Here is a 12,088-nt window from a genome sequence, read left to right on the forward strand (position 1 = left end):
AAGGGCCCTGTCACACTAGCCCGACACGCCGCCGACGCCGACACGACAAAGACACCAAAGATCGGCCAACCCGGTCGGCCGACCTTGTCTGTGGCAAACCGAGCTGTCACACTAGGCCGACTACGACACCAACGCGGCCGACGACCGGATGTCTTCGTAGTGTGACAAGCTTTGACGACCGCGACGCCGACAAAACCAGTCTGCCGACCGTGTCGTCGCGAGATCGGTCGCCGAGCAAAAACATTACCGAAACAAGGCCCCGCTTCCATATCCAGCCTGCGGAGAATAAATTTCGGATACATTTCGGCGCTCACAAAACGTTCAAATTATTATGACAGCCGAATTGACATCGTGTCCACATTGCTTTAACCCTCCTTTGGTCAGGTTTTTAAGCGTGCGCTGGTCATTTCAATCGCCACCTCGCACGAGAATGACTGCTGCAGCATTTTCTTTGGAAGTGGAGACGGAGCTGATCTCCCTAATAGAAGAGCGTCGCCTGATATGGGACGTTAAACATCCCCATTACCACCGCCGCGACTTTAAAGAAGTAGCATACGCGGAGGTATGCGAGGCACTGGGAGGCCAATTCACCGGTACGTACGGGAACATACCACGTTGCGCGGAGTATCGGAGACTATATCTGATGCTGTGGTGTCTGCTGTTTTTTTTAGCACTGCTTATGGTTAGTGTGGCGTCGTGACTTCCCGACCGTCGATTGCATTAACTATGCGGCTTGGCGTCGTCCGCACGAGAAGTCAAACAACAGCCACAAAACTTTATTTGACTGCCACGCTGTACCGATGCTCCCTTTTCTGACGTTACTTTTCAGTTGCCCAAGTGCGCGCGCGGTTCGCTAACTTGCGCACACAATTTATGCACGAGAGGCGCAAGATCAAGGCCCGCTCCGGCGCAAGCCCGGACGAGCTCTACCAGCCAAAGTGGGCTCATTACAAAAGCCTGATGTTCCTGGATACCTCCTGCTCCTCGCAGCCAAGTTTTTCGACACTCCACACGCAGGAAGAAGAGGAGGTATGTTGTGTTTATTCCTTGATAGCTGGCGAGTATGCAGGGGCATTTCTAAATGTGTTCTATTGAAGCTGCATTTTGAGTACAACATCTGTTTTTTGAGCATCCAGGATAAAGTGTTATGTCACCGAATCTTTAAATAATGTTCAAAACTCATTCTGATAAAGCATGTTACAGGATGAAAACTGGCATGCTTTTTGAAATCAACAGTGCATCACATCTTCAATCAAGCTGGCCTGAAGCAAATCGTGGCCTACACAGACAACCGAAAATTGCTGCAGGCCATATTACATTATGTCTACACTGGTTTACAGTTGTGCCCCATCAATACAATATTCTTTAACATGCGCGGCTCAAGTTATGAGCATTTTCTTAAAAACCCAAATTTTTGCATTCATTTTAACCTTGTTAATGGAAACTCATTGCCCAGACAGTAAACAGGGTGAAAGTGTGCACAGCCTCTTGGAAATCTTGTCACATTAAAATTAATAGCACTGAGAACACAATATCGACTTCCCCTGACAAGTATTTCTATACTTGTGTTATATTGCTGAACACCACCGCAAAGGAGTAAAAAAGCTAGCATGATGGCTGTTCTTTGGTTTAGTGCTTTCCAGTATCATGGTGCTTGGCCGGAAGGCCCCATCATTTGCCATGTTGCATGAGTTACTGTCCTCTGTGCTGCTTTGTTACATCAAAGCCTCCTTCAGGAGCACATCGAACTGTATCTAAATATTTTAAAAGTAATGGCAACCACAATAACACACTTGGAACTTCCCAGCTTTTGACTAATCACCGCTTCACTGCCGTCCCCTATGCACAGAAACAGATATTGGGCTAATACCCCTGTCACACGGCATTCCTCGAAGGCCTTTCCAGCAAAGGCACCTTTTTTCACCAAAGGAGCGAAAGCTTAAAGGAGCAGTGACGCAGCTACACGGTGCAGCCCAAAGGTGGAACAGCCATTCAGACTTAGCACCCGCTGCTGTGCTCGAGGCGGCTTAAGTGAATGTTTTAAAATTAAAGTGGGGTATTCTGTTCATTCGTTGAGCTCAGGCAATTTTTTTTATTCTGATTGCTTCCTTAAAAGGACTGCAACAGCTACTCTCATCAGCAGCAGCAGGTTTTGTGCATTGCCTTGGCCACCAGGGGCACTCGGTGTTGCTGCAACGCTTTCACTGTCTTGAAATCTGGGCATAAAATATAAACACCCGTACAAAAAGCAAAGCCAGACACACCTTTCGTATTTCTTGAAGATGTTTTCAAACATTTTTGGCTGCATCTACGTTCTTTTTTAATTTATTTTACTTTTTCACATTGGATGGCACTGCGATCACAGGTTCTCGAAGGCCGCGCCTTTGGGCTCCAAAGGTCTTGGACGGGCCAAGGCCCTTAGCAGCAAAGGCACAACATTTGTGCCGTGTAGCTGCACTCCTTATGACTTTGGATATAAAGACCTGACTCTCAAAGGCCTTTGCGGTGCCCGTGTGACAGGGTATAAGTCAGCAACAGGGCCTGATAGAGTTAGAAACAGAATGTTGCGTAATTTAGACGACAGGTCTATCTCCAACCTCTCAACATACATGCAGGACTGCTGGGAGAAGGGGACGATACCGCAGGAGTGTAAACTCAGAAACCTTATTTAATTCCCAAGTCAGGGAAGAAACCGGGCTCCGAGAACATCGGACCGATATCGCTAACCTCCTGCATGGGTAAGCTTATGGAGCACATCTTTCAGACTCGGCTAAATAAGTATACAGAGGACAGTGGGCTGTACCCGGACACCATGATCGTTTTCAGACCAAAGCTGTCAGCATGCAACGTGATGCTGCAGCTCAAGGAGCAATTCATAGACAAGCAAACCCGAGACTCGAGTGGTCGTGGTGTTGGATGTGGCAAAGGCATTTGACAATGTGAGGCACGCGTCGGTCTTGGAGAAGTTGAACTCACTTAATGTCGGGAGGAGAGTGAACAACTACATCAAGGACTTTCTTACAAACAGGAAAGCCGCTCTCAAGCTAGGGGAAGACTCCATCGAGGACATTACAGTGGGTGACAGGGGGGGCTCCACAGGGTTCGGTGTTATCACCAACCCTCTTCAACACTGTAATGTTGAGACTCCCCGACCATTTGGCGGAAATTGGAAATCTAAACCACACCAGTTACACAGATGACTTAACATTATGGATAAACAAGATAGGCGACCGGCAAATTGAAAGCTCTCTACAAAATGCAATTGACATCATTGAAGAGTACCTGAAACCTAAAGGAGTTAAATGTTCAGCAGAAAAGCCGGAAGCATTGTTCCTCATGCCCCTCGGAAAATGACGGCTTCACCAAAAGCACGAGGCAGGCATCCGCTTGTATGTCAACGGCGGAGAGATCCTCGCGGTCGTCAGTATCCACGTCCTCGGGCTTAGAATTCAGGCGAACAGACGAAACACGAAACGCTTGCTAGGTTAGAAGCCAGCACAAATCAAACACGTCATCTTATCAGATGAATAGCAAACAGGCACGCTGGGATGAAGGAGGCGAATCTCTTGAGACTTGCACAAACCTTCGTATTCAGTTAGATAGTGTATGTGGCAGCCTACTTCAATCTGAACACAGTGGAACGGAACAAGCTAGATGTTATTATCAGGAAAAGCATCAAGGTGGCACTCAGATTCCCCCCGAACATGTCTACTGACAGACGTGAAGCTAGGGGTCTCGAACACTCTCGTGGAGCTGACTGAGGCTGCCGTTACAGTGCAGCATGAAAGACTACTCGGATCTAAAATGGAGAGGAAAATTTTAGACAGATTGGGCTACGACCTTAAGCAGTAGCATGTGCACTCAAGAGACATACCGCGACAAATCAAGGACAAGGTTAAAATCGCTCCGCTGCCCAGAAACATGCACCCTGCCTTTCACAAAGGCAGATGTAAAGACTGAATAGATGCATTACAAACTAGGTATACAGGTTGGCAGGATGTCCTGTATACAGACGCTGTAGTATACGAGATCAAAGTGGCATACGCGCCTGTGGAGGAAGACTGAACCCTGGTGGCATGCTGCACAGTTTGTGGCGCTGAGACCGCAGAAGCAGAGGAAGTGGCCAGAGCCTTGGCCATGAGCTAAGGGGGTTTAGGGTGGTCATCAGTGATTCAAAAAACGTTGTAAATGAATTGGGGACGGTGATGGAGACTGCCGTCCGTATATTAAACAGGGAAGGAGGACCCAGAGAACTGGTTCTGCTGGTTTGGGCACCAGCACACCAAGGACTTAGAGGAAACGAGGAGGCTCATTTAGTCGCCCGAAGTCTCAATTGCCGGTTGACTCCTGGAACCTCCCAAGTCACCGAAACTATAAACAGCAGAGAGGATATGCGCTCGTACCAGGAAATCGCACTATACTACAGACTAAATCGACAAATTCATCCGCCAGTGGACAGAAAGCTCAATAAGAAAGAGGAGGTTGTGTGGAGAAAATTACAGGCGGGGTTTTTTCCCAACCCAGTACTATACAGCAAGTAGCACCCTGAAGTCTTCAGATCACAGTGCAAATTTTGCGACAAGGCAGCAACATTGGTCCACATAGTGTGGACGTGTCTGGCTAAGTACGAGAGTTCGCGCACTCTAGAACCCTTGGGAGGCTTTGCTCTGTAGCCCAGACCCTAACTTCCAGCAGGACATCATTGGTCAAGTCTTTGCTGCTGCTGTGTCCCAAGGGATTCCGGCCGACGGCTAGGGGCGATGGACTTCTCTTGGCGTTCATTGGCTAGTGTTCCATTTATTTATGGAAAATTTGCAAAACGTTAAGTTGAACAGAACAAAAAGTGTGCCTTTTAGCATTATTTCTTTAAAAAAACATCAGAACAGGCATTGCTCAGTATGAAAAAAAAGAACTTGAATATTCAACATACTGGTGTTTCTCTACGGCATTACATCCTCAACGAATGTGACCACTTGCACTATGACATTTTCACATGTGTCCAGTGACACTGCAGTAATCATGCCGTGTAGCTATTAAAAGCCTTTGCACTGTGTTTTGCCTTTCTGCGCTTGAGTAACGTTAGCGCAAGGTACATCTTTGTTTATTGCAATTATGGTGTACCAGTCATACACACATTCCTTAAGATGTACTGATAAGGGTTCCACAGTCTGTAACAGCAATGGGACACTCCATTAAAAACCACAAAGAGAACATTGTGTAAGGAGAACAGCAGATGCTTTTTATATAATCAAGATTGAACAACTACAGTGCACCTCAAAAACAAGATCTCAGTAGAAGAAAAGAAACAGAAAATATGGATATAACAGTGCATAAAGAAACTTACACCCAAAAATAAATGCACAAACAATAGTGAAGGAAACAAGTTTAACAAAGCATAACCAGTCAATACTCAAGAACTCTATGAACTGTAAAAAAGGGTAATGAAATAAAGACATGAACGCATGAGGTGCAACCGAATCTCTTACTGTTTTGCAAAAAATTTATTCATAAATGATTGTTTCAACGCCCGCATCTAACAGACTGTGTCTTGCGTTATACTGTAGCTCACTTCAGAAACAAAAGCCGTACTCTGGGTACATTAAAATAGGTGGCAGAGAGCCAGGTTACTCATAGTAAGAGCTTTTGTCACAAAGGATTACAAATGGATACAAAAGACATTGATGTCTATCAATTATCAACTCATTGTTCCATAGATGGCTTTAATGTTCAACCTTTTTTCTTTACATCGTACAGTTTTTCCATGACTACATCCACAGTCATCATCATCATCATCAGCCTTACTACACCCACTGCAGGGCAAAGGCCTCTCCCATGTCTCTCCAATTAACCCTATCCTTTGCCAGCTGCATCCACCCTTTGCCTACAAACTTCTTAATCTCATCCGCCCACCTAACCTTCTGCCGCCCCCTGCTACGCTTACTTTCTCTTGGAACCCACTCCGTTACCCTTAAAGACCAGCGGTTATCCTGCCTTCGCATTACATGCCCTGCCCAAGCCCATTTCTTTCTCTTGATTTCGACTAGGATGTCATTAACCCGTGTTTGTTCCCTCACCCACTCTGCCCGCTTCCGATCACTTAACGTTACACCTATCATTTTTCTTTCCATGGCTCGCTGCGTTGTCCTTAACTTAAGCTGAACTCTTTTCGTTAGCCTCCACGTTTCTGCCCCGTAGGTGAGTACCGGTAAGATCATGCTGTTGTACACTTTCCTCTTGAGGGAAATTGGTAAACTGCCACTCATGATCTGCGAGAATTTGCCATATGCGCTCCACCCCATTCTTATCCTTCTAGTTATCTCCCTCTCATGATCAGGATCAGCTGTCACTACCTGCCCTAAGTAGACGTATTCCGGCACAATTTCTAGGCTCTCGCTGCCAATTGTGAACTGTTGTTCCCTTGCTAGGCTGTTGAACATTATCTTGGTTTTCTGCATGTTAATTTTTAGACCCATCGATCTGCTCTGCCTGTCTAACTCGCTGATCATGATTTGCAGTTCACCTCCTGAGTGACTCAGCAAGGCAATGTCATCAGCAAATCGCAGATTATTTAGGTATTCTCCATTTATTCTTATTCCCAACTGTTCCCAATTCAGGCCTCGAAATACCTCCTGCAAACATGCGGTGAACAGCATTGGCGAGATCGTGTCTCCTTGCCTGACGCCCTTTCTTATTGGAATTTTATTGCTGACTTTATGGAGGACTATAGTAGCTGTGCAGTTGCTATATATATCTTCCAGTATTTTGACATAAGGCTCTTCTACCCCCTGATTACGCAATGCCTGTATGACTGCTGAGGTTTCCACTGAGTCGAATGCTTTCTCGTAATCAATGAAAGCTATATATAGAGGTTGGTTATATTCTGCGCATTTCTCTATCACCTGATTGATAGCGTGAATATGATCTATTGTGGAATATCCTTTACGAAAGCCTGCCTGATCATTTGGTTGATTAAAGTCTAACGTTGCCCTGACTCTATTAGCGATTACCTGAGTAAGTACTTTGTAGGCAACGGATAGTAAGCTGATCGGCCTGTAATTTTTCAAGTCCTTGGCGTCTCCCTTCTTATGAATTAAGATAATGTTTGCATTCTTCCAAGCTTCTGGTACAGTCGAGGTCATAAGGCATTGCGCATACAGGGTGGCTAGTTTTTCTAGCACGATGTCCCCTCCATCCTTCAACAGATCTGCTGTTACCTGATCCTCCCCAGCTGCTCTTCCCCTTTTCATTGCTTCTAAGGCTTTCTTTACTTCATCTTTCGTTACTGGCGGGATGACGCATTGCTGTGCACTGCTGTCTTTCTCATTAGCGCTCTGATTACATTGGCTGCTGTACAGGTCTGTATAGAACTCTTCGGCTACGTTAACTATCTTATCCATATTGCTAATGACATTGCCCTGCTTGTCTCTTAATGCATACATCTGGTTTTTACCTATGCCTAGTTTCCTCTTCACTGTTTTTAGGCTACCTCCGTTTTTTATTGCATGCTCGATTCTCTCCATATTAAACTTCCTTATGTCGGCTACCTTGCGCTTATTTATTAACTTTGATAGCTCCGTTAGTTCTATTCTATCGGTAGTGTTAGATGCCTTCATGTTTTGGCGCTTCTTAATCAGATCTTTCGTCACCTGAGATAGCTTCCCGGTATCTTTTCGAACCGTCCTGCCGCCTACTTCTACTGCGCACTCCGTAATTATTGATGTCAGATTATCGTGCATTGAATTAACATCAAGATCATCTTCCTCAGTTAAAGCCGAATATCTGTTTTGCAGCGCTATCCTAAACTCCTGTGCTTTCCCTCTTACGGCTAACTCGTTAATGGTCTTCTTCTTCGCTAGCTTCTTCCGTTCCCTCTTCAAGTCTAAGCTAATTCTAGACCTTACCATTCTATGGTCGCTGCAACGCACCCTTCAGAGGACGGCCACATCCTGAATGATGCCAGGTTTAGCGCATAGTATGAAGTCGATTTCATTTTTAATCTCACCATTGGGGCTCTTCCAGGTCCATTTCCTATTTTCTCGTTTGCGGAAGAAGGTATTCATGATCCGTAAATTATTTCTATCCGCGAATTCGACTAATAACTCTCCCCTGCTATTTCTAGAGCCTATCCCATAGTCACCTACCGCGTGGTCGTCAGCCTGCTTCTTGCCCACCTTCGCATTGAAGACGCCCATGAGTACAGTGTACTGCAATTTTACTTTATTCATTGCTGATTCTACGTCCTCATAGAAGCTTTCAACGGTCTGGTCATCATGGCTGGATGTGGGTGCGTAGGCCTGCACCACTTTCAGCTTGTACCTCCTATTCAGCCTAATTACTATAGCTGCTACCCTCTCGTTAATACTGTAGAGCTCCTCTATGTTGCCAGCTATATCCTTATTAATGAGGAAACCCACACCTAGTTCTCGTCTATCCTCTAACCCGCGATAGCACAGTATGTGTCCGTCCTTTAGTACTGTATACGCCTCACCTGTCCTCCTAACTTCGCTAAGCCCTGTCACATCCCATTTAATTCCCGCTAGTTCCTCAAACAGCACTGCTAGGCTAGCCTCACTAGCTAAAGTTCTAGCGTTAAGCGTTGCCAGGTTCAGATTCCAATGGCGGCCTGTCCGGAGCCAGTGATTCTTAGCACCCTCCGCTGCGTCACAGGTCTGACCGCCGCCGTGGTCAGTTGCTCTGCAGCCGCTGGGGACTGAGGGCCGAGGGTTAATTGGTTTGATCATAGAAGGTTGTGGCCAAGTACTACACCAGGGGGGCCAAATCCTGCTCTGGTGAGGGAGTGCGTTGTCGGTTTTGGTCACCGAGATCAGGCCGCACTCCAGGCCTGGTTATGCAATTCCATCGACACGCGGATTTTTTTTTTTTAAACCTCGGTGGAGAATTGCGCGGCACCAGGATTTGAACCCCGGTCCTCTTGCACGCGAGGCGGATGTTCTACCTCTACGCCATCGCTGCATCCTACATCCACAGTATTCATCTCAATATCTTTATCAGTGGCAAATGGCTGCTGAGGCCAATGATGAAGGATCAAGTTCTGGCCACGGCTGCTGCATTTCGGGGAAAGCAGCACATAAAAATGGCAATGTTACTGGGTTATACTAGTGCAGAAGAGCTTGGGTGGTCAAAATTAATTAGTAACCCTGCAATAGACCATTTCTCATAATCGATTTGTGTCACGAATTTCCCCGGAGAACACTCGGACCGAAAGAATGGACTAGGCGACAGCTGTACCCACACAGACGCACATTTAATACACCCTACGTGGCATGCACACTAGCACGCAAAACTAACACAAAACAGACTGTAAATACACACGACCCGGAACCACTGCTACCAGCGTCAACTACTAGCACTCTACTGTTAACGGTCGGCGTTCGTGCTCACTGTTCGTTCTGTCCGGATGCGGCGTTGCATGCGTCCAGTAGCCGGCTTCTAGATGGCGTTCGACGTGCTGAGGCTGGCGTCGGTGTCGTATAAGCTCCCGGTCCAAGCGTCCTTGGAGGTGATGCCAGTGTTGTTGGCGTTGGGGGCACCACCCGAATGGGTGGCAACAGCGCTGGAGACACACTTGGCTGTAGCAGGTGGTAGCGTCCTCAGTTAACTCCCCAGAACGGGCTCAGGAACAGCAGGAAGCCCACGATGCATTGCCGTAGAACGCGAGCTCACCGGAGCAGTAGCCTGCGTCGCACTATTCAAGCCAAAGCGTCCCTGACCCGCCGGAGCCTCCGCTTCTCTGTTCTTCCCCCTTGTGCCTCGCTCTCCGTCGTCCTTTTATAGCCTTGGCGTTAGTCCATGTAAGCCTTGTCGTCTTCTTCTCTTCTCCACCAATCATCTCTCTCCACCTTACCGAATGCTTCTTCATCTTCTATAGTCTTCGGTTAATCCACGTTATCCTTATTGCCAACCTCTTGCCTCCATAATTTTATTTTAAACTGCCTATGAAATGTGACAATGTGCAACTTTGAGCATTCGGGATTACTGTATGGGATAAATTAGTCATTAAATCCTAGTACTGCCATGATGGCTCAGTGGTTAGGGTGCCCGACTGCTGAACCCAAGGATACGGGCTGAATCCCAGCCGCCATGGCCGCTTTTCGATGGAGGCGAAAAGCAAAGCAGCTGTTTACTACAGTGACAGTGTACGTTAAAAAACCCAAGGTCGTAGAAATTTCCGAAGCCCTTCACTGTAGCGTCCCTGAGTCGCCTTGGGAATTTTAATACAAGCATAACTATGTTTCAATTGTGGCCCCATACGTTAAATAAGATACAGTTTAGCCTGTGTAGTTTTGACTTAAGATTTTGTGTCCTTTTGTTTTAGGAGACTGAACGGCAGTGCGAGCACTGGAACAACAAATCCGCAGATCAAGAAATGGATTTTCCTTGTTCGCCACAAAATTGTGCAGAGCCAAGTCTGCCAGCACAGCAGATTGGAGAGGGGACTTCAAGGCCTGGAAAAAAGAGAAGGCGAAATGATGACGAGACAGAACAAAGGAAAGTTCTGCTGACAACAGCGGTGGAAACATTACAGAGGAGTCAGCAACGCCTGGCGGCCAATGATGAATGCGACGCATTTGGCAGCATGATGGCGCATGCTGTCCGCCAAATACCGCCAGGGCCAGACCGTCAGTTGGCCATGCTAAATGCCCATCAGGCAATTGTAAAAATTAATTTATCTAGGCACAGTGTTCCAGTGGAAATTTTAAACGTCCTCAACATGCAGGAATAAAAACAGATTTCTATTTCACCTGGACACAAGTTTCCACTGCCAGCTAACTTGGCCTTCATTGCAGAAGTAGCTCTTGAAAACTTCTCTAGTTTCCCGAGCACTCCTGCTGCAGTTCCCGCCAGTTTTTGAGAGCGGCTTCATGGCACCACAAGGGTCTGCCCGGTCACGCCAGGATCCTTGATGGACATGTCCTTCGCATGAGCAAAGAATGCAATGTACGGCAGCAGCATGAAGCATTTCTTGTAGCATAAGAACACAACTCTACCTTAGGCAAGGCTAATAAGAACGTCCACATGATGGTGCATGCTTTGTTTCAAGGGACCCACCTTAAAATATTTTTGCAATACTTAAATAGCAATTTAAGTGCACCAATCAACGTTATTCTTTCATAAAGTGTTTTTATTTCTTTTCCTTTATTAATACCCCCAGGGCCATTTGGCATTACAGAGGGGAATGTTAATGTGACTATTTGCATAACTAATGACATTTCTAACACACGCATAATCTCCATTTTAAATGAAAGCATCATCCTTCTGTCTTTACACATGTTAGGCCATTTGGTCAGAAATGCACACTGCTGTTTTTAGAGCTCAGCTCTTAGGTGCCGTTCCTTAACTCCTGCTGTATTTAAAGCGTAGCTCAGGCTTCTTTTTCTAGATTCCTAGTCAGTGGCCTCACACGCCACCTGCCAGCTGTGGCAGGTAGTAGCAGAGCGAAATGCCACGGCGAGCAGGTGGTAGATTGGAGAGATGGAAATCCCCTCCTTGAATTTGAACCTGGCAGTTTTGGATCCCGAATAAGACATGTAACCCTTAGGTCATGCATGGACATTAGGACAGCTTAGTTAAAGTGCGGCATTATATCTAGGTCAGGTGGTCTTTCACACAGTGCGTTAGTTTACGAGTGTATTCAATGTATGTTTCAGATAATGTGTAAGATGAGAATGAGCGAATTTGAATGCGTAAGCATTTTATGGCTATGTTTGCGGTTTTGTGCCCTCACGAGCTTCTCATCACGATAATGTTCGAACAAATTGAGTTATAAGAAAAAGTGGGCGGGGCCACAGCGAAAGTGGCGCCAAATTTGAAAGAGAGGTGACGAGTTGAGTAAACAGAGGCAAGGAGGTGCGAGGAGGAGTCAATGTTTGCGCATTCCTCCAATGCAGGTGCCGCAGTGATCTCATACTTTTTAGAGGGAGTTTAATGGTGTAGTGATTAAGCAGGCAGCAAAGTGCATTAAGGTGAACGTAAATCTAAAAAGAGCCGTAGACAAGAACCATTAACGCGATCACAATGTAAGGACAACTCAAACTTCGCATTACCGAGTATTGTAATCGTCAGTAAA

This window comes from Amblyomma americanum, chromosome 5, assembly GCF_052857255.1.
Source record: "Amblyomma americanum isolate KBUSLIRL-KWMA chromosome 5, ASM5285725v1, whole genome shotgun sequence".
Lineage (NCBI taxonomy): Eukaryota > Metazoa > Arthropoda > Arachnida > Ixodida > Ixodidae > Amblyomma > Amblyomma americanum.